This window comes from Leucopleurus acutus (assembly GCF_964270905.1).
Source record: "Leucopleurus acutus genome assembly, chromosome: 20".
Classification (NCBI taxonomy): Eukaryota; Metazoa; Chordata; class Mammalia; order Artiodactyla; family Delphinidae; genus Leucopleurus; species Leucopleurus acutus.
The window spans coordinates 44,180,168-44,202,473 of NC_139162.1; positions in this window are offsets into that span (position 1 = coordinate 44,180,168).

Here is a 22,306-nt window from a genome sequence, read left to right on the forward strand (position 1 = left end):
AGCCAACACAAGTTATTTTATGAAAAACCTGACTTTGTAATTTTACTATTTACCACTGGTGCATAACAAACACCATATTGTCATACAAGGCAGTGATAACAACATAACCTGGCATTTATTTAGCTCTACTTTTTTTTTTTTCCCCAGTGTTTTCATCTAAATTTTTAAACTTCAGTGTACATTAGAATCATCTAGAGGGTTTATTGCTGGGTCCCATTTCAAGAGTTCCTGATGCAGTAAATCTGGCATGATGGGGGCTGAGAATTTGAATTTCTAACAGGTTCCCAGGTTGCTGCTGTGCCAGGGGCCACACTTTGAGAACTGATGGTCTTCACAGCAGCTCCACTGGGTAGTAGAGTATTATTTCTCCATTTTATATCTAGAAAAAATGAGAGGTAAGTGACAAGCTTAGTGTTTTATATCTATTTAGTGGTGACCTAAGACTATAAAGCAAGTTAACGGCTTTTTGTGACAACTTCAGTGTAATAGATGGGAGAGATGGCGCTTGCAAACTTCGGCGAATAATTTGCCTACTTACCTGTTGCATGCCATTTAGTAGATACATAATGAATATCAAAACAACATGCTGCTGCCGTCTTAAGATCTAACTAGTGCTCTTGTGTGTGCTGGGGAGGCAGGGGAAGTGTACGATGTGGCTGAAGATACAGCCATGTAGCATATAATGTAAGGGTCATAGGCCATTGCGTCAAAGACTTGATTTATTAAGCACCATGAGAATCTGCCAAAAGAGACTTGAGTGTGGCAGTATGATTGACATTTTGACAAGATCATTTGATGTTTTGTGAAGAGTGGGTTGAAATGGGAGCAAGAGTAGAGAGGCAGAGTGGCCATTTTAGAGGCTGAGTAATCAATCACTGAAGCAAGGTAACAGAGGTTCGGATAGAGATGTTGCATTGGAGATGGATGGAAATGGGTAGTTGTGAGATTTACTTGGAGGCGAGCTGACAGGACTTATGAAGTACATGATAACAGGAAGACATCAAGTACAATGCCAACTTTTAACTTCTACAGCTAGCTGATTAAGATATTAGGGGCCGGTGGAAGGCGGAAGATGACGGAAGAGTAAGACGCGGAGATCACCTTCCTCCCCACAGATACACCAGAAATACATCTACATGTGGAACAACTCCTACAGAACACCTACTGAAGGCTGGCAGAAGACCTCAGACCTCCCAAAAGGGGACACGGGTTCGAGCCCTGGTCTGGGAAGATCCCACATGCTGCGGAACAACTAGGCCCGTGAGCCACAACTACTGAGCCTGAGCTCCCCAACAAGAGAGGCTGCAACAGTGAAAGGCCCGCGCACCGCGATGAAGAGTAGTCCCCGCTCGCCGCAACTAGAGAAATCCCGTGCACAGAAACGAAGACCCAACACAGCCAAAAATAAATAAATAAATAAAGACCGGCACCTATGCTTTTTCTTTAGCCACGGTAGTATCTGTTCTCATCCCCAACAGGACTGCTGGCTGAAGGACATATGCCAAGATTCTTTTTCCAATAATGATTTTTGAAATTCCCAGGAAAGTTCCTATCACAGCTTTTTGAATGGTATCTTTGCTTTACATCTTCCTCCCCTTGGCTGAAAGAATTGGCATTTGCGGGCTAAGGACCTACTCAGTCCCAGGCTGTGAGCTGCTGTCATCACCTGATGGATCAATTGTTAACACACGTGCTGTCTGGGGCCCTGGAATTTTTCAGAAGTGATTTCAGTCCCCACATGTGAAAAGATGGCTACTAGCAAAATTCGTTCTGCAACAGCCCTTATTTTTATAATTAATCTTTTTGGCTTCATTTTTAAAAGAAAAACTCATAAACCATTGGTAGCTTAGTTGGTGCCCCGTTGGTTCAAAAATCAGTCTTTAATGTGATGGTTTGAATTCAACAAAGATGAATTAAGGACAGACTATGTGCAAAACACCTCTTAGCCCATGGTGTGGGCGAGCTTGAGTAGTATTAGAGAAATAGAAGATTCTGAAACCACGTGACATTAAAGAATCACTAAGGGTAATAATACCCATCTCACACCTCTTCTTACCTAGTGCCTTAAGGAGACGATATTCCAAAGCTGACAACTAAGGAGAGAGTGGGAGAGGCCTTTCTCACTTCTGACCTCCTGGATCACGTGGCTGTGGTATCTGCTTGATGGAAAGCCTTGCAGCTTCCTTTCTGAAGCTGAAGACAGATATTAAGGTTGTCTGCTGCTTCACTTGGCAAGATGAGTCTTCTCAACCTTATCTCGAGAAAGTGGTAACAGTACCGTGTCCAAGGACATACTCCTTGGGAAAAAGGAAGTAAAGTCTATGCCGGACTGTTTACAAAGACACACTAGAACAACACCAGGGTATCCAGAAGCCCTGAGGGAGTCAGGCAAGATGGGGGACAGAAATAGCACCAACAATAACAGCCTCAACAGAAAAAAAAAAAGGGCAATTATTATAACCACCATTAACACAACACCTGCGACGTACCAGGCACAGAGATACAACTTGCATTTTATGGTTGAGAAGACTGAGGTTTTCATTCAAAGAGGTTGAGTAATTCATTCAAGGTCACAAAGCCAGTTAATGTGGTCATTAAAAGCATGAGTTTGAATGGGAGTTTGGTATTAGCAGAGGCAAACTACTATATATAGCATGGATAAACAACAAGGTCCTCCTGTATAGCACAGGGAACTATATTCAATTTTCTGTGACAAACCATAATGGAAAACCAAAAAATTATATATATACACACACATATATGTATGTATAACTGAGTCCCTTTGCTGTACAGAAGAGATTAACACAATATTGTAAATCAACTATACTTCAATAAATTTTTTATTTTAAAAGCAAAAAAAAAAAAAAAGATATTAGGGGCCATGGAGAAGCAGTTTGGGAGGAAATAGAATCAGGAATTGGTTTGAGAGGGACTTCCCTGGCTGTCCAGTGGTTAAGACTTCCAATGCAGCCGGGAAGCTTAAGATCCCACATGCTTCGCGGCCAAGAAACCAAACATAAAACAGAACCAATATTGTAACAAAAATTCAATAAAGACTTAAAAAATGGTCCACATCAAAAAAAGAAGTTTCCTTTAAGAAAAAAAAAAGAATTGGTTTGAGGTGTGTTTGTTAGATTTGAAAAGCTTGTTTGACACTAAGTGGGAATCAGAGAATTTGGAATCATAAGCCTTCAGATAGTATTAAAGACAGGTGATAGGATAAGATTCCTGAGGTAAAGTACAGTCTTTAGAGGAAATAAGAAGGCCTAGGTTTGAGCCTTGTTACTCTCCAATGTTTAGAAGTCACGCAGAGGAAAGAAAAGCAGCTGATCTCCTATGCTAATGAGGCAGGAGCCTATTTAGAGTATGGTGTCTTAGAAGCCAAGGAAACTAAGTATATGAAGATAGAAATGGTCATTCTGTTGATTTTACTACAAAATTAAATGATGAGCCAGTGTCCTTTAAATTTGGCAGTATGTAGGCCACTGTAAACCTGTTCAGAAGCCTTTTTGGTGGACTGCGGAGGTCATAAACCACATTGCTTTAGCACAGGGTAAATTGATAAGAACTTGGCTCTGCTCTCAGGTTTGAAAACTGTTCCTGCCACTATTTCTGAGGCTTTCTGCAAGTTTTGTAACATTTGTGCCTCAGTTGCCTTATCTCCAGTACATCATCTTCTCATAGAGTTGTAAGGATTAAGAAATAATTAACATTTAAAAGAAATCTTAGTACTCAGCACGTTAAGTGCTCGATAAATGTTTATCATTCTTAGAGTTAAAGGGTGAACGTAAAGATAGGAAGAGTGGCAGCACGAGTAGACTACCCTTTAAGTGTTTCACTAGAAGCCCAGAGGTAAGTTAGTTTGAGGCAGATGTGAGATAAAGGAAGGGAGTTTTGATTCTTTGGTTTTGGTTTGTTATTAAAGCTGGGTAGAGTATATTTGTAAACTGTAAAGTAACACGTCAGGACAAAAGTATTTGGGAGGCCGGGAGAAGATGAGCTGTTGCAGAGATGACCCAGTTAGTGGTTGATAGGAACTGGGTTACTTTCCCTGAACAGGAGGGAAGAGAATATAAGTGTCAGTGGAAGCAGATCTGAGAATTTGGTGGTGGGGAGAATAAAAGGAAGTTTCTGTTTGGTTAATTGTATTTTCTCAGTGAAAGATGAAATTGGTTAGAACGAAAGCGGAGGAAGGAATGTGCAAGATTTGAGGAGATAAAGGAGGTCTCTCATACTGAAGTGTTGAAGCATGCTCATAGGTCCCCAATGAAATATATCTTAATTAAGTCTCGAACTTTTCAGTAAAAATTCCTTTTTCCTCAACAGTCACCCCTCATTTCAGACATTCCTAAGATGTGTCCAATTTGAACTGCGTGCCCTGGGGCAGGGAAGGAGGGTATTGTGGAATTGACCCAGAACATACTAATGATGGCTTTTCTCTAATGATTATTTTTCTACCCTAAGATGAATATCAGGCTTGAGAGACATGTATTCACATATGAATATCACACATGAAATTTTGAGAGTATGTTATTGAATGAAAGTTCTATATAATGAGATTGTCATCCTACAGAACTGAAAATGCAGATGGTTAGAGGAGTGAACTTTAGGGCACATCTGCATTAGCTGTGTTAATTAGCATATGCAGCCAGGGAATTCCTAGCAATGCTACATCAGGAATCTTGTAGAAGATAGGTTGATATGTAAAACAGAAAATACCGGAGACCAGACTAAAATATACCAAGGGTTGAATATTTATACAAAAGGATGTTTAATATAAATGTTTTTATTAAGTAATAGTGACTATAAAACCATGATAATGTCTGTTTTGTGGCGTTAACAAAACTAAAGTATTGAGACGCAAACTTTTGTGAATGAGTTTCTGGGTTAAAGCATTGTAAGATCCTTTTATTTCAGGAAGATGGCAGATGTACTGATTTAAGTGTACGTGCTGAAATAACCAGGGTAGCCACTAAGAAAGGGAAGGAGGGGTGGCAGGGAGAGAAAACTTCTAAAGTAGAAGAACATAATGGAGTGAGAAAAAAACCAACCCAAAGAAAGGCAGGAAAATGAGGAGGAAACAACAACAAAAATGGGAGATAAGTAGAAACCATATAATGAATAGTAGAAATAAATCTAAGTACATCATTAATCAAGGAAATGTAAATAGGCTCAACTTTTCAGTTAAAAGTAAAGATCATGAAATAGGATTCTTTTGTAAAAGCAGCTATAAGCCATTTTACAAAGTGTATCTCTAAAAAGATAAGAACAGAAAGGTGAAAAATACAGAAAAAGATATGCCAGGCAAATGGTATCTAAAAGAAAGCTGTCGTATTTAAATAACAGACAAAGTAGTCTTGAAGGAAAACATTACTAGAGATAAAGTCACTAGAGAACAGTAAACATTTCAGTTCACTAAGGAAGATATAATTCTAATCATGTATGTTGCTAAATAATATAGCCTGAGAATATTAAACAAATTAAAAGAACTACAGAGAGAAATTGACAAATTAACCAGGTATTTTAAAACTATCAGGAGCAAAGCCAACGCAAGAGAAACTCATGATCATTTCCATCATTTTTTAATCCCTTATTATTGAATGCCTAAAATGATGGGAGATGGAGTTCTTTGAAAGAGATGGGAGCTGGCCCAAATTGTGTCATGCCCTAGACCTGGCTTTTCCTACTCAGGGCACTATTTCCTCACCCATCAATTATATATAACCATTCAGGCCTGGCCTTCTCAGAGGGCTATGTGTAAGTTGCACATTTTATTACCCTCAGGTCACTTTCTCCACTGCCCTCGTGTTTTTACAGTGCAATAGAAATACATAATTTTCTACAGTGTGATAGGGAAGGCAACAAAACAAGATGTAAAATAAGTAACCATTTCTATACAAATATACTTTATGTACACGTTCAGAATAAAATATGAAGAAGGATGGTTAGCAAATGTTAGAGTGGTAATCCTGAATAGCTGGGATTATGGATGATTTTGAGTTTTTTCCTTTTATTTTTTTCTATCTTTTAAAAAATGTGTCTTTATTTTTTCTATCTTTTATTGTGTACCAAAAGTGAACAACAAAAGTCCATTTATGGCATTCCTTGTAGAATTCCTGTTTGGCCAATTTGGAGTCCTACTGGAATAAGTTTGGTAGTATTTTAAGCTTTCAAATCTGATCGCATAAATGAAAGTGACATATACTTTCCCTTTTTAAACTTAAGTTTATAATGCACATGATATGTGCTCCTTCGTTACTATTCTCTACCATTGTGAAAGTATATGACAGAAGAGGCGGACAAGCCAATTGGGTAAGTTTTCCATGCAGATAATGATAATGGAACTAGAGAGAGAGAAAATTCAAAAACTGCTGTTGAAGTTTTCAGTCACTGAGGAGTGTTTGTTTCTTAGGGCTGCCATAGCAAAGTACCACAATGCTTAAAACAAGCCACCAGATATTTTGATAAGCCACCAAGTTTGTGGTATTTTGTTCTTCTCTCACAATTATGGAGGCTAGAAGTCCAAAACCCACAGGTGTGATCAGGGCCATGCTCCCTCTGAAGGTTCTAGGGAAGAATCCTTCCTTGCCTCTTACAACTTTTGTAGCCCCAGGCATTCCTTGGCTTGTAGTTGCATCACTCCAATCTCTTCACATGATCCTATTCCCCTTGTCTCCTCTGTATGTCCAAAACTTCTCTTTATGACAAATTATTGGATTTAGGGCCCACCTGAATCCAGTGTGATCTCATCTTAGCTTGACTACATCTGCAAAGACCCTGTTTCCGAATAAAGTCACATTCACAGGTATTGGGGTTAGGACTTAAACATATCTTTTTTTTTTTGCTGTACGGGGGCCTCTCCCTGTTGTGGCCTCTCCCGCTGCGGAGCACAGGATCCGGACGCGCAGGCTCAGCGGCCATGGCTCACGGGCCCAGCCACTCCACGGCATGTGGGATCTTCCCAGACCGGGGCACGAACCCGTGTCCCCTGCATTGGCAGGCGGACGCTCAACCACTGCGCCACCAGGGAAGCCCTTAAACATATCTTTTTGGGAAGCATAATATAACCCACAACCTGGAAATCAGTAAACCTAGTTGAAACAGCAGTTTCTGTGAAAATAAGCATAGATACATAAGTCCTTAAAACTACCAGCATGAGTTACAGCAAGTCTAGCTGAAATGCAACAATTAAAAAAAAAAAAAAAAAAAAGCTTAGATCCATAAGTTTTTCTCAAAACTATATTCCCAGAATGAATTTTGAACAGGTTACAGTAGTTTGAAGTATAGGAAGTGTAAGGCCAACTGGCCCGAGGCAGGGGAACACAATATTCACAGGTTGCATCAGACCGAAGACCACCCAGTTCCAGAAACTGCCCTGGAGACATTTCGGACCACCCAGTTCCAGGAACTGATCTGGAACCCAGCCCAGCCTTACCGCCTTTCGAGGGGCGGGACTAACGGTCCCCCAGGATACCCGAAAAGACCACCAAATAAGGAATACCCTGCGCCCTCCCAGATTCACCACACCCCTTTCCCTTCTTCCCCTGTAAAATCTTGCCCGACCCTCGCCCCCGGGTGCGACTTCTCTGGCCCCTTTCTCTCGGACCAGTGAACCTCGCCCGGGAGCGCTCCCTAATAAAGCTCACTTGAAGCTTTCCTCTGTTTCGCGGTGCTGTTTGTTAAGATCCGACCTTACAGGAAGGGATATAAGCATATGACATAGCTCTCACTGAAGGACTTTTATATGAGAATGAGGGATACAAATGTGTAGGCAATAAAAAATAACACCCACCCTTTTTCTGGGATCCATGGGATGTGAAGCATGGGAAATGAGCAACATCAACTCTAGAGGCCTAAAGAGGAAGAGAAATCCTTAGAAAAAGTATGGCTAAATTAAGGCAGAAAATGGAGGTAAAACCTTTACTGTTGAGGTTTAGCACATTTGCAGTGTTTGTGATACAACTGGCATTTCCAAGGGCAAAATGAAATGTAGGCACAGACAGTATTACAGCGGAAGTGCAGGTTAATATGGTTGACTGTAAACGTTGTGCTGACAGGACCGGAAAGTGGGGCTTAGGTCTCACAGTTCTGTTTGGCTTTATGGTGTAAGGACTCTGGACCATTGCAGACAGTCATCCATCCTTTTCACATGTAACCAGAACCAATTTTTATTCTTCCTAACTTCATTTAGTGGAAACAGTGAAATGATTCCCTGGGTTGCTGAGTTAATTGGGAGATTCCAGTCTGATACATAATCCAGGAAGGAAATTGCCAGAGAAGCAAATTTTTTGAGATGATAGAGCTATGCAGAATGTGGTCTTTGGGTAAACATGCAATCTCCATTTATCTCCCAGAGAAATCTGAAAGACAACTTTGTTTATCTCATTGCTATATGAAGAATAAATGTCTATCATTCTTCAATTCTTGAAAAGAAAACTGAACTCCTTACCACATTATTCAAGGTCTTTCATATTTTATTTATTTTCTAGTTTTCTAATTTGATCTCACTAATTTAGAGCATGTACTTTATATGTCAACTAAACATAGATTGCTTAATGGTCCCAGAACTTGCTTTGCTCTTTTCCACATTAGCAACATTTCTTGTACCTTTTCCTCTGTTTGGAATGTCCATCCATTATAATTGTCAATTACCAGCTATCAAAATACATTCATCAAAGGCAAAGATCAGTTGTCACTCTTCCACTGAGGCTTTCCTATTCTTCTCTGCCTTTTTCCTCTCAGGAATCATAGGTTTTTGTATAATAACTACCAGTCACTGAGTCTTTTATAATGTGTCAATATTCACATCAAGTTTATGAAGTGTAGTCACTTATTTCCATTTTACAGATGAGGAAATAGAATTTACATAGCTAGTAGTTAACCATTTTCATTTTTTTTTTTACAGATGAGGAAATAGAAGTTTACACAGTTAGGAATTAACCATTAGTTCTCAAACCATTATTGTAACAGAGCATCTTTAGAGATAAATTGGGAAGCTAAAGGCTATTTATTCCAATCCCTGTACAAGTGAACAGAGGCCAATAAAATGAAGCAATTGGACTCAGCAACTATAATTAGCAGGATGGATATGGCAGAGTACCAAATCAGTCAATCTTAACAGCTTGGTAAGGACTGAGAAAAATGACACAGATTATGAAAGGAAAAACATAAAAATACATCCAGAATATGCTCTATATGTATAATAGACATTTAAAAGAGCCAGAAAAGAACAGTATTGGGCTTCCCTGGTGGCGCAGTGGTTAGAAATTCATCTGCCAGTGCAGGGCACACGGGTTCAAGCCCTGGTCGGGGGAGACCCCACGTGTCACAGAGCAACTAAGCCTGTGTGCCACAACTACTGAGCCTGCGAGCCACAACTACTGAAGCCTGTGCGCCTAGAGCCTGTGCTCCACAAGAGAAACTACCACAATGAGAAGCCCATGTACCGCAATGAAGAGTAGCCCCCGCTCGCTGCAACTAGAGAAAGCCTACGCACAGCAATGAAGACCCAATGCAGCCAGGAAAAAAAAAAAAAAACAGTATAAGATTAAGTAGTCATTTAAAAATAATAGAAGAGGGCCTTCTGCTTCAGGAAGATTGAGTAGGTGTACTTTTCCTTATTTCTCTTGCTGAGAACAAATAAAAACTCTGAATATTTACAGAAAACAAACAAGACTTTAAAAGGTGGGCATGGTTGGAACCATGGGACCTAAGGAATAAAATCGTGGTTAGTTTTCTGGGTTTTCTTTTTGCCTTGTACTCTGAGACTCTTGGAGCTGAAGAAGCTGGCAACCCTGGAATGCCAATTGATGTAGAAAGAAAAAGCCTCAGAAAAAAGCCCGTTCTCTAACCAAAGAACAAGGAAAGGGACAGCCTAATAAGACAAAAAAATTATAGATAATAGCTGCTCTACTCAAGCCAAACACCACAGAAAAGAGGGGCCCCACCCATACCAGCAAAGGCCGTATAAAGCCTCACCAGGCTGTAAAGGTGCTCCAACCCTACCTCTCCTTCACAGGGGTGGTTTCAGAAAAGGACGACTAAGGAGTTGGGACTTTTATCCCCACTGGGTGGTAATGAGACAGCACTCCCACCCATGGTGTCAGTGTAGACCCTTTGGGGAGCTAGGACTTCTACCCAGCAGTAATGAGGCACCTGCATCCCTCAACCTCTCTACTGGGTGGTCTCAGGGAGACCTACTGGAAAGTCAGTACTTTAACCACTGCCCAGTGTTAATGAGACCACACAAACCCCTGTAGTGTCAGTGGAGACCACCTGGGGGACGGTTATAATATATAGTCTTATCCATCCCAGAAATGGTGATTACCAGTGGATGCCTAAAGGGGAGTTGGAACTTCCATCCCTGTTCAGCAATAACAAGGAGGCCTTCCCCTCCTCAGGTGTCAAAGAAGGCTGAATTGGGAACCTAGACTTCTACCCACAGCTGGCAGAAACAAGGTCTTGTCTCCAGCTCTCTCAGCTATGACAGTATCAGAGGAAGCCAGCCCAAACTGAAGGTTTAAGTAAGATCTAGTCTCATAATGCCCCAAATGTCCACACTTCAATAGAAAATTACAGGAAAACTAGAAAATTTCACAAAATGGGGAAAATCTCAACTTGAATAAAAATCAATATAGGCATCCCTTGGAGATATTGTGAGTTCAGTTCTAGACCACCGCAATAAAGCAAATATCACACGAAATTTTTTGAGTCACACGAATTTTTTGGTTTCTCAGTTCATATAAAAGTTATGTTTACACCATACTGTAGTCTGCTAAGTGTGCAACAGAATTATGCCTAAAAAATGTACATACCTTAGTTAAAAAATGCTGTCATCTGAGCCATCAGCAAGTTATAGTAGTAACATCAAAGATCACTGATCACAGATCATCATAACAAATACAATATTAATGCAAATGTTTGAAATATTGCAAGAATTATCAAAATGTGACACAGAGACTCAAAGTGAGCAAATGCTGTTGGAAAAATGGCATTGATAGACTGGCTCAAGGCAGGGTTGCTACAGACATTCAATTTGTAAAGAATGTGATATCTGTGAAGCACAATAAAGTAAAGTCCAATAAAATGAAGATGTTTTGCTTTGAACCTAAAACTGCTCTAAAAAATAAATTCTATTAAAATATCAATAGATGCCAACACAGATGACAGGTTAGAATGATCTGATGAAGATTGTAAAGCAATCATCATAAATATGCTTTAATGAGCAATTAAAAGCACATTTGAAACAAATGAGAAATAGAAAGTTTGAGCAAGAAATAGAAAACATGGGGCTTTCCTGGTGGTGTAGTGGTTAAGAATCCGCCTGCCAATGCAGGGGACATGGGTTCAAGCCCTGGTCCTGGAAGATTCCACGTGCCACGGAGCAACTAAGCCTGTGCACCACAACTACTGAGCCTGCGCTCTAGAGCCTGCGAGCCACAACTAATGAGCCTGGGTGCCACAACTACTGAAGCCCGTATGCCTAGAACCCATGCTCTGCAACAAGAGAAGCCACCGCAATGTTAAGCCCGTGCACTGCAACAAAGAGTAGCCCCCGCTCTCCACAACTAGAGAAAGCCTGCACACAGCAATGAAGACCCAACCCAGCCAAAAATAAATAAATAAAATAAATACATTTATTAAAAAAAAAATTCCCTTTAAAAAAGAAAGAAATAGAAAACATAAAGAAGAACCAAATGGAAATTTTAGAATTGAAAGATACAATAATTGAGGGCATCCCTGGTGGCGCAGTGGTTGAGAGTCTGCCTGCTAATGCAGCGGGCATGGGTTCGAACCCTGGTCTGGGAGGATCCCACATGCCGCGGAGCAACTAGGCCCGTGAGCCATAACTACTGAGTCTGTGCGTCTGGAGCCTGTGCTCCACAACAAGAGAGGCCACGATAGTGAGAGGCCTGTGCACCACGATGAAGAGTGGCCCCCGCTTGCCACAACTAGAGAAAGCCATTGCACAGAAACGAAGACCCAACACAGCAAAAATAAATAAAAATAAATTAATAAACCCATACCCCCAACATCTTCTAAAAAAAAAGATACAATAATTGAAAATATAAAAAACAAAACAAAACTCAGTGGATGGGTTCAATAGCAGTGTGAAAGGTACAGAGGAAAGACTCAGTGAATTTGAAGACAGACAATGGAAATCATTCAGTTTGAAAGCAAAGAGAAAATGAACTGAAAACAAAAACAGATCTAATATTTGTGTCACAGGGGTCAGGGAGGGGGAAAAAGAGGGCAGGGCTAAATAAATAGTTGAAGAAATAATGGCTGAAAATGTCCCCAGTATGGCAAAAGACATACATACAGATTCAAGAAGCTGAGAAAAACTCAAACAGTGTTAAAAAAAAAAAAAGATCCCAGCCAAGACACATTATAATCAAACTTCTGAAAACTAAAGAAAAAATCTTGAAAGCAAAAAGAGAAATGACACCTTATCTATAGGAGGAAACAATTTGAATGACAACAAATTTTTCATCAGAAATGGAAGAAGTGGCACAGCATTTTTCAAGTGGTGAAAGAAAAAGCAAAACTGTCCAACCCAGAGTTCTCTACCTAGTGAAAATATCCTTTAGGAATGTTTATTCAAATGTATAAATCCTAAATGTGTATGTACCAAACAACAGAGCTGTAGAATATGTAAAGCATACCTTGTAGAAATGGGTGTGATGTCACTGAGAATGGTGGAGTAGGGGGCTCCATGGATCCATCCCTCCAATGAAGCAATGATTAAGCTGGCAAAAATTGTCAGCATCAACTTTTCATAACTATTGAATCTAATTTAAAATTTACAAAAACGAAGGGAGTACTTAACGAAGAAAGAAGCTGCTAAATTTCAGTAGAAGGAATTGTGGCATTTGGCATACCAACCTACTATCTCGCACCTCAGAGGTGGCTGTGGGCATAGTGGCCTGCATTCCTCGTGCAGCTTGTTGGTGCCATAGTGGACAATACAGACTTGTTCCCAAAGAATTGTGCTTATTTTGACCTGTTTGGTGGCTCCCTGAGTGATCAGCACAGGGACTTGCCTTTGTTCCTCCTCTCCCCTCTCAGAACTCTGTAAGGGTTGGAGTGGCCCCCTGGGAGGCTTTTGTCAAAAGTATTCAAAGGCATATACTACACACAGCTATCCATGAAAAAAAAATAATAGAGCAAGCAGCAGACAGACTGAAAAGCCTAGGAAGCAAGAGACTGGGGAAGAGATACATTTCAATATTTACTACAAAGCAAAACAGTGTGTTACTAGAATAATGATAGAGATAGATCAATGGAATAGAATGAGTCCCCAGATAAACCCATACATCTATGGTCAATTGATTTTCAACCAGAGTGCCAAGGCCATTCAATGGGGAAAGAATAGTCTCTTAAACAAATGGTGCTGTGCTGGGAAAATCAATGCAAAAGAATGATGTCAGACCTTTGCCTCACACCATATACAAAAATTAGCTCATAATGGATCAAAGACCTAAACATAAGAGCTAAAACTATAAAATCCAGAAGAAAACATAAGGGTAAATCTTCATGACTTTGGATTTGTAATGAACAGATTATGGTGGAAGTGATGGGATGAGACCTCTGAACCCAGATCATAAAAGGCACTGTGGTCTTTCTTGTATCACTTGCTCTTAGGGTAATCTATTAAGCCAGTCGTTGGGGTAATCTATTAAGCCAGTCGTTAGGGCACTTAGGCAGCCCTGTGAGGCCCAGGTAACAAGGAACTGAAGCTTTCTGACAATAACCAGCAAGGAACTACTAGAAACCATGTGAATGAGCCATCTACCTTGGAAGCAAATGTCCCAGTCCCAGTCAAGTCTGGCCAGCAGGTTGACTGCAACCTCACAAGAGACCCTGAGCTGGAATCACCCAGCTAAGCTATTTCCAGATTTGTGACCCTCAGAAACTGTTTCAGAGAATAGATGTCTGTTGTTTTAAGCTGCTACATTGTAAGGCAATTTGTTATGCATAAATAGATAATACACTACCACACCATCCTGGCAAAGAATAGAATATTTATTCCCTAGAGAAAGTGAATCAGGGAAGCTTTAGACACAAGGCTATGAAGAAAAGCAGATGGCAGAGGCACCATGCTGAAATCAGGGGATTAAAAAAATAGTGGAATGTAAATCAACTATACTTTAATAAAAAATCATAATAAAAAATAAATGGGGGACTTCCCTGGTGGCGCAATGGTTAAGAATCCGCCTGCCAATGCAGGGGACACGGGTTCGAGTCCTGGTCCAGGAAGATCTCACAGAGCAACTAAGCCGGTGCACCACAACTACTGACCCTGCACTCTAGAGCCTGCGAGCCACAACTACTGAGCCCGTGTGCCACAACTACTGAAGCCTGCACACCTAGAGCCTGTGCTCCGCAACAAGAGAAGCCACCAGCACTGCAACGAAGAGTAGCCCCCACTTGCCGCAACTAGAGAATGCCCACGCGAAGCAACGAAGACCCAATGCAGACAAAAATAAATAAAATTTTAAAAATAAATAAATAAAAAATAAATGGTGGGACCTCATCACTATTGGACCCTCAAAATTCTGGCAGTCAAGAGGTGAGAAGGCTCTTCTCTGGAGAAACGGAATAGCCTAGGAGAAAAGCTATAATGCTAACATTTTGGGGCTGACAAAGAAATGTCTGAAATCTATACTGAAGTTCACAAGTTGACAAGCCCTATCTATCTACCTATTGTTATTACATTAAACCTCCCCCCACCCCTCTTGAATTCTTTTGGCTGGTCTAATAATTTAATTGACTCAAAACAGGTTAACAGGAGAAAAAAAACCCAATTTAATTTATATGCATGAAGGTCTCATAGAAATGGAACCCCTGACAAAGGAACAATTATTTGTGAAGATTTAACAAAGGGCCTCGTGCTTGGCGGAGCAGACTAAAGAAGCAGTAAAAAAGTTCGTTTATACAGCTTTCTTAGCCTTGAATTCCCTAACTCTGGTGATAAAGATGGTTTTTATTCTCTTGGTATAGGAAGGATAGTTTTACATGGGAGATTTATTTCCTTCTTTCTGGGGAAAGAAGGGGGTCAGAGTGTTTTCTATATCATTTTTCCCCACTAGCTGTTTCTCAAGTAACTTTAATTCAAAACAATCAATATGCCATTGTGGCATTTCTTGGGGTGGCCTGTTTTGAGGCCCAACAACAGTCATCTTTTTAGCGCATTATTAATAAATGATGAACGGACAGTATTAATCAACAAACTAGGGAAAGCCTAGCACTATGTAAATGTAAACCGAGTAATATGAAAGACAGATGAAAACAATAAAAAAAAGAAGTAAGGAAATGAATACAGTTAAGGAACAGAAAAATACACACACAGGAAAAAAGCCACCCAAAATCCCCCTACAATAGCACCAAGAGGTAAGAGGAGATCTTATATCCAGGAAAAAATTAACATGTATATAAAAACTGCTCTTGGAAATTAAAAATAAAATACCTATTATTAAAGATTTAATGGCAGATATGGGAAAGAGTTGTGGAAATCACTCAGTTGTAGGGGGAAAAAAGTTAAAAAATAAGGTAATAAAAGATGAGAAAGATAACAGATAAAATCAGGAATTTCAACATCCAGAAAGAGAAGGTTCCAGAAAGAGAGAGTAGAAAACTGAATGGAGGAAAATTTCAGAAAATTTAAGATTTCTAGAAATATAGGTCACGATTCTTCAACATAAAGGGGTCCACTGAATACCCCATACAATGAACCAAAAAGACTCATACCAGAGCACACCTTTGTGAAGTTTCAGAAAACTAGGTGTGAAGAGAAGCATTTAAGAATGTTTCTAAAGAGAAAGAACAACAAAATACAAATCAAATTGTCATCATACTGTAAGATAAAAACTGTAAGCTAGAAGACAATGGTATAATTTTCTCAAAATTCTAAGGGAAAATTATATCCAACCTAAAATTCCAAACCTAGTTAAGCTATCATCCCAAAGAGGTTAGAATAAAGATGTTTTAGACTTGTAAGGGCCCCAAAATTTTATTCCAAATTAATCTCTCTCAAGGTGCTAATGGAGGATTTTTTTAAAAATTAAAATGTGAGACTAAATAAAGAAAAAAAGAAGACATAAGCTCCAGAAAACCCATAATCCAACATAAGAGGTGAAGGAAATTCCCAAGATGGTCATGTGCTGGTTATTCATTTACTGTGTTTCAGTCCCACACTGAACCTTCTATATGGTTCTCTGTAATGTTGGGATTGGGACTCTGCACACTACATTTCCCAGGCTCCTTTGTCAGCTGGCTTCTTTTTATTTATTCACTGATAAATCGAACATACTCATTAATTAACTCTACAGTGGAGAAATCTTATGGACACCATTTAAACTATAAGTAATAAAACCTGGGACTTTCCTGGTGGTCCAGTGTTTAAGACTCTGCGCTCCCAATGCAGGAGGCACTGGTTCCATCCCTGGTACGGGAACTAAGATCTGGCGGGCGGGGGGTGGGGGGAGGAAGTTAACATTACCAGTAATGGAACATATTGACATTGCGTGTCTCCTGATAAAATAAACCAAGAAGAGCGTAGCATCATTTATGGGATTTTCCTCCCCAAAATGTATAAATGATCAGGACACATCAGGTAAACCCAAATTGAAGAACATTATACAAAATAACTAATCTGTACTCTTTGAAAATGTTAAGATTGTGAACAGGTGGAATAAACAGAAAACAAATAGTAAGGTGGCAGATTTAAACCCAAATATTTTAGTAGTTTCACTGTAGAGGAGAGTGTCTATACTTGGGGGTCTGGGACAGATAAAACCAAGCATCTCGTAATAAATTACTTTGCAATCTTCCTTCTTGCTTTAAAAACATGTTGAACTTGCATTCTAAACCATAGTAAAAGTGCCTATTTTAACATAACCCGTTAATGTTGTTTAGCATATAGTAGATTAAAAAAAATTCTGTCAACCTTCAAATAAAATTGATGCCCCATAAAGATACCCTCTTTTATCATTTAACAAAAGCCTAACAGAGGTTAATTTCTGTTACGCAGATACAAGCCTGGTCTCCCAAACAGGTGACACACATTCACATATACACAACACCCAGTCACACCTGCGGTCACAACTCAGCATCTTCAGCAAGCTCTGCCCCGCCCTCTTCCTCACCTGAGTGCAGAGACGCACGCGCGCACACACACTCTTCAAGATCGTGATTTCTTCTCTGTCGCCTCTTCAATACAGTCCAGAAAGAGAAGATTAGGTCCCACCTTCACTCTTACCCTGAGCGCTGCGCGGACCGAGGCCTGGACTCACCCGACGGACAAAGATGAAAAGTGTGTCATCCCCTCTGCATTCCGAGGGCGAACTAGAACCTCCAGAAATCTCCCGGGCCCGGCGGGTTGGGTCACGGGGGTCAGGACCAGCTGAAAAGAATCAGTTCGCTTGCATTCTGGCCGATTGGCTGCTTTTCCGGCGTGAACTACGTTTCCCACAGGCTCTGCGACTCGGAGCTGCTTAAGAGGCGAATTTGCGGTCTCGCCTTTTGCTTACGGGCGATAACTGAGCTGACAGAGATGGGTAGGACTGGCAACTCCAGCAGGTATGCCGGCTCCATCTGCGAACCGCTTGGCGTCCGGGCCTTGCGGTTCTGATTTGTGCAGAGAGGCGGTGGATGAGCGCAAACCTAGCTTCCGCGCTGAGAGGAATCGGGGGCCCGTTTTCAGCCTCTGGACTACATTTCCCAGAGAAATCCGCAGGCCCACGCTATGTCCCGCGGTATTTCGCTGCTGAGTTTTGCATAGTGGTGGGGCCGTTGGCTCCGCGGAGTTAGCTGCTGAGGGGCGTTTGGAACCCGGTGCAACTTAGCTACTTTGGACCAGACCGGAACTAGGGAAGGACTAGGGTGAGGAGTTGGGCCCCCGGCCTTTCGTGTCCGGAGCGAGCAGAAGAGAGGAGATCGTGTGTGTGTGTGTGTGTGTGTGTGTGTGTGTGTGTGTGTGTGTGTAATTGTTACAGTGTGTCTTCGCAGTGTGTGATGGTGACAGTATGTGGTGATCACTCTGGGTGATGGAGTGGGGTGCTTGTGACTGTACGTGTTCCCAGAAAGGGTATGTGATTGTTACTGCATTGTGCGCCATTGTGGGGGATGTAGAGGGCAGGTGACTGTGCATTTGGAACTGTGTGTCCCGGTAATGGGTGTGTGATTGTTTGAATGTGTGCAGCACCGTGTGCCTAGGATTTGGAGGTCTGAGACTGTGGTGTCAGGCGCCTGTGACTGTGCAGGTGCAACTAATATGACCTTAGTGTGTGGGTGCGGGGAGTCCTGTGGCTGTGCGATAGAGACCTTGTGTGTCCCCTAGGTATGTATGTGGGATTATATGTAACCGGGTGACCTTGTATAGCACTATGTGTGCCATGGTGAGTGGGTTGTGATGGTGCAAGTGTGGCTTCACCACTCCATACCTAGGGGTCATTTGTGAGCCCATGATAGATTGTAGCTCTTTTCCTGTAACTGCACTGGGCTGGATTCTTCAGTCTTCCCTGACCTTCCTCTGTATGTGTGTGTGGGTGGAGAGGGGCTGGAGAAAGTGTGGGATCCCAAGAAAAGCTGGAGAAAGTGTGGGATCCCAAGAAAAGCTAAGTGTCTCATCAGTTTCTTCTTTTTTCCTCAGTTACCTCACTAAGAGGAAAGAATGGTTTCTGAACATCCAAAAGTCAAGATCAAAGTGCTTTGGGATTTTTTCTTTCTTCCCTGAAATCTTTGTTTTTCAAGGCATATATATTTTTTTCCTCTTCTGACAATTCCTGACTACCAAAAGCCCATTCAAGAGACCTTGTCCTTAGTACTTCCCATTTGGATACATAATGGAGGCCTTGGGGTTAGACCCAGACACCCAGTTTCCTATATGTCCCCTCCGTCTTAGTATTAATTCGGCAGTTTCTCCTGTGTGCCATATCTCCTCTAAGATCTCTGCTGGCCTAGTGAGGCAAATACAGAGGCTTCATCATAACAACTGAATTGCTGAAAATAAGATGAGTGCATATGTGGCACACACCATACCACACACCAAGCAAAAGCCATGCAGCTTATGGGTTGGTTTTGGTTAGTCTCAGTCCAAACAGGTGATAAGATCTTTCACTTTGCCAATATTTTTGGAGTAGGAATGACATGGGGGCTTGATCAAAGAGTTCTATACCAATAGGACAAGGGATTTGCCAGGTAATTTGTGAGTAAATACTTGGACCAGTTTCCAGGTCTATTTTGAATTAAATTCTCAAATGGTCCTCGTTGGAGTTCTCAATCTGGAATCCATGGACTCCATCACCAGATATCTAAAGGGAAGGAGGACTGGAATGAAATTCACTAAGGGTTACAAAAATGGTAGAACCACGGATAGATCTAAAAGCAGAGACTATAACAATTTGGGACAACCTTTGAGATAATAAAATCCAAAATTACTTTTCACAAATAGGGAAATTTTAAGTAAATCCCAATATAAGGTGGCATTTTATGCAGCTAAGTAAAAATATGTTTGAGATAGAACATATCCATTTTCATTATTATGACTAACATTAAGCAATTTAAAATAAATAGAAGGGCTTCCCTGGTGGCGCGGTGGTTAAGAATCCGCCCAATGCAGGGGACACGGGTTCGAGCCCTGGTCTGGGAAGATCCCACATGCCGCGGAGCAACTAAGTCCGTGTGCCACAACTACTGAGCCTGCACTCTAGAGCCCGCAAGCCACAACTACTGAAGCCCGCATGCCTAGAGCCCGTGCTCCGCAACAAGAGAAGCCAACGCAGCGAGAAGCCGGTGCACCGCAACGAAGAGTAGCCCCCACTCGCTGCAACTAGAGAAAGCCTGTGCACAGCAACGAAGACTCCACACAGCCAAAAATAAATAAATAAAATTTAAAAATAAAATAAATAGAAAGTACTCAAGAAATTGTATAGTTAAATCTCCTCCCTATTTTTTTAGGAACAGAAGTTATTTGTAAAAGGGCCAAAGGAATGTGAGGTCCTCAAAATGAAGAAGCTTTAGAGCTGTCAGTTGAAGCTCAGTAAATATCAAACCAATTCTTAGCTAGAGTCAAGCTGTTCAGAAGCTCCCTGGAGATACACATGAAGGAAAATAGATGTCTTAAAGGGAAGATTATGAATAATAGGGGAAACTTCTCAATTAGTAGAACTATGTTTCCTTACTTCTCTATTATCACATCCTTGAAGAAGTTCCTCTGGACAGGATTTATCCATTTGTCCTCCACAGCCACTCATGGATTTGACCAAATCCATGAATACTTCCTTCTTCTGAAATGACAAAACCTTTTTTCTTCTCCAGAGGCCTGTGCCCCCGTAGTGTCCTGGTGGGGGTGGCCATGAAGGGGCAAAGAGGGGATATAAGGTGATCAAAACATTGTAGGTGGACAGCATGTATCAAATTGCTTAGGCAATGCTGGACATTTTAAACTTCATGTAGCACTTAATTAGATTATCAAACATCCACAGTTTGGAATTCTAGCTAGACTTAATTTATTCTTGGGAGCAAGGGGGGCAGTTCCACATAGTGGAGAGAAAGGTGATAGGCCTGTGCCCAGCTGAGTGAGGGCGACTCGGAACTTGAAAGCCTTGCATGTACAAGTTCAGCTGGTCCTCATCTAGGCCACAGGCATCTCTCCTTTGATGTTGCAACAGCCTATTAACTGATCCCCCTACTTCTTTCATTGCCTGCCTACATTCCTTCTTAACACAGCGGCCAGGGTGATTCTTCCAAGATATAAGTCACCACTCCCCGGCTTAAAACCTTCCGTGGCTGCCCATCTCACTCAGAGTAAAAACCAAAGTTTCTACAATGGCTTACACAGCCCAATGTAATCTGGCTCTCGGCTGCCTCTCTGACTTGATTTTCTATATATTTTTAGGTAACTTAATTCTGCCCCCTCTGCTTTTGAACTTGCTGATTCCCCTGCCTGGCATTTTCTTGCTCCTGATATCTGCATCATTACTCTTTCACTTCTTCAAGACTTTGCTCACCTGTCACCAAATTGGAGAACCCTTCTTTGACCACCCTACATAAAATAGCATCTCAACAAGTGCACTTCCTATCTCCCTTATACTGTTTTATTTTTTCATAGCTCTTATTACCATTTTTTAACTGAGATATAATTGACGTAAAATATATTAGTTTCAGGTGTAAAACATAATGATTCAATATATGTATATATTATGAAATGATCACCTCAAAAAGTCTAGTTAACATCCATCACTGCAGATAGTTACAAACGTTTTTCTTGTGATGGGAACTTTTAATATCTAATCTCTTAGCAACTTTCAATATATAATATAATACTATTAACTATAGTCACCATGTTGTACATTACATCCCCAGGACTTACTTTATAACTGGAAGTTTGTACTTTCTGACCACTTTCACCCATTTTTGCTTCCCCCCCCCATCTCTGGCAACCACCAGTCTAGTCTCGGCATCTATGAATTTGGTTTTTTGTTTTGTTTTTAGATTCCACATATAAGTGAGATCATATGGTATTCCTCTTTCCCTTGTTTCACTTAACGTAATGCCCTCAAGGTCCATCCATGTTGTTGCAAATGGTGAAATTTCATTCTTTTTTATGGCTGAATAACATTCCATTGTGTGTGTGTGTGTGTGTGTGTGTATATATATATATATATATCACAATTTCTTTATCCATTGATTCACTGATGGACACTTAGGTTGCTTCCATATCTTGGCTATTCTAAGTAATGCTGCTATGAACATGTGGATGCATGTATTTTTTCAAGTTAGTGTTTCTGTTTTCTTCAAATAAATACCCAGAAGTGGAATTGCTTGATCATATGGTGATTAAAAAAAAATTTTTTTTGAGGAAACTCCATACTGTTTTCCATAATGGCTGTGCCAATTTACATTCTCATCAATGATGCACAAGGGCTCCCTTTTCTCCACATCCTCACCAACATTTTTTGTTTTTTTAACAGTAGCCATTCTAATAGGTGTGTGAGGTGAAATCTCATTTTTTTAAATAAAGCATTTAAATTTATTTATTTATTTATTTATTTTGGCTGTGCTGGGTCTTCGTTGCTGCGCACGGGCTTTCTCTAGTTGCGGCGAGCGGGGGCTACTCTTCGTTGCGGTGTGCGGCCTTCTCATTGCAGTGGCTTCTCTTGTTACGGAGCACAGGCTCTAGGCACGTAGGCTTCAGTAGTTGTGGCACGCGGGCTCAGCAGTTGTGGCTCGCGGGCTCTAGAGCACAGGCTCAGTAGTTGTGGTGCACGGGCTTAGTCGCTCTGTGGCACGTGGAATCTTCCCG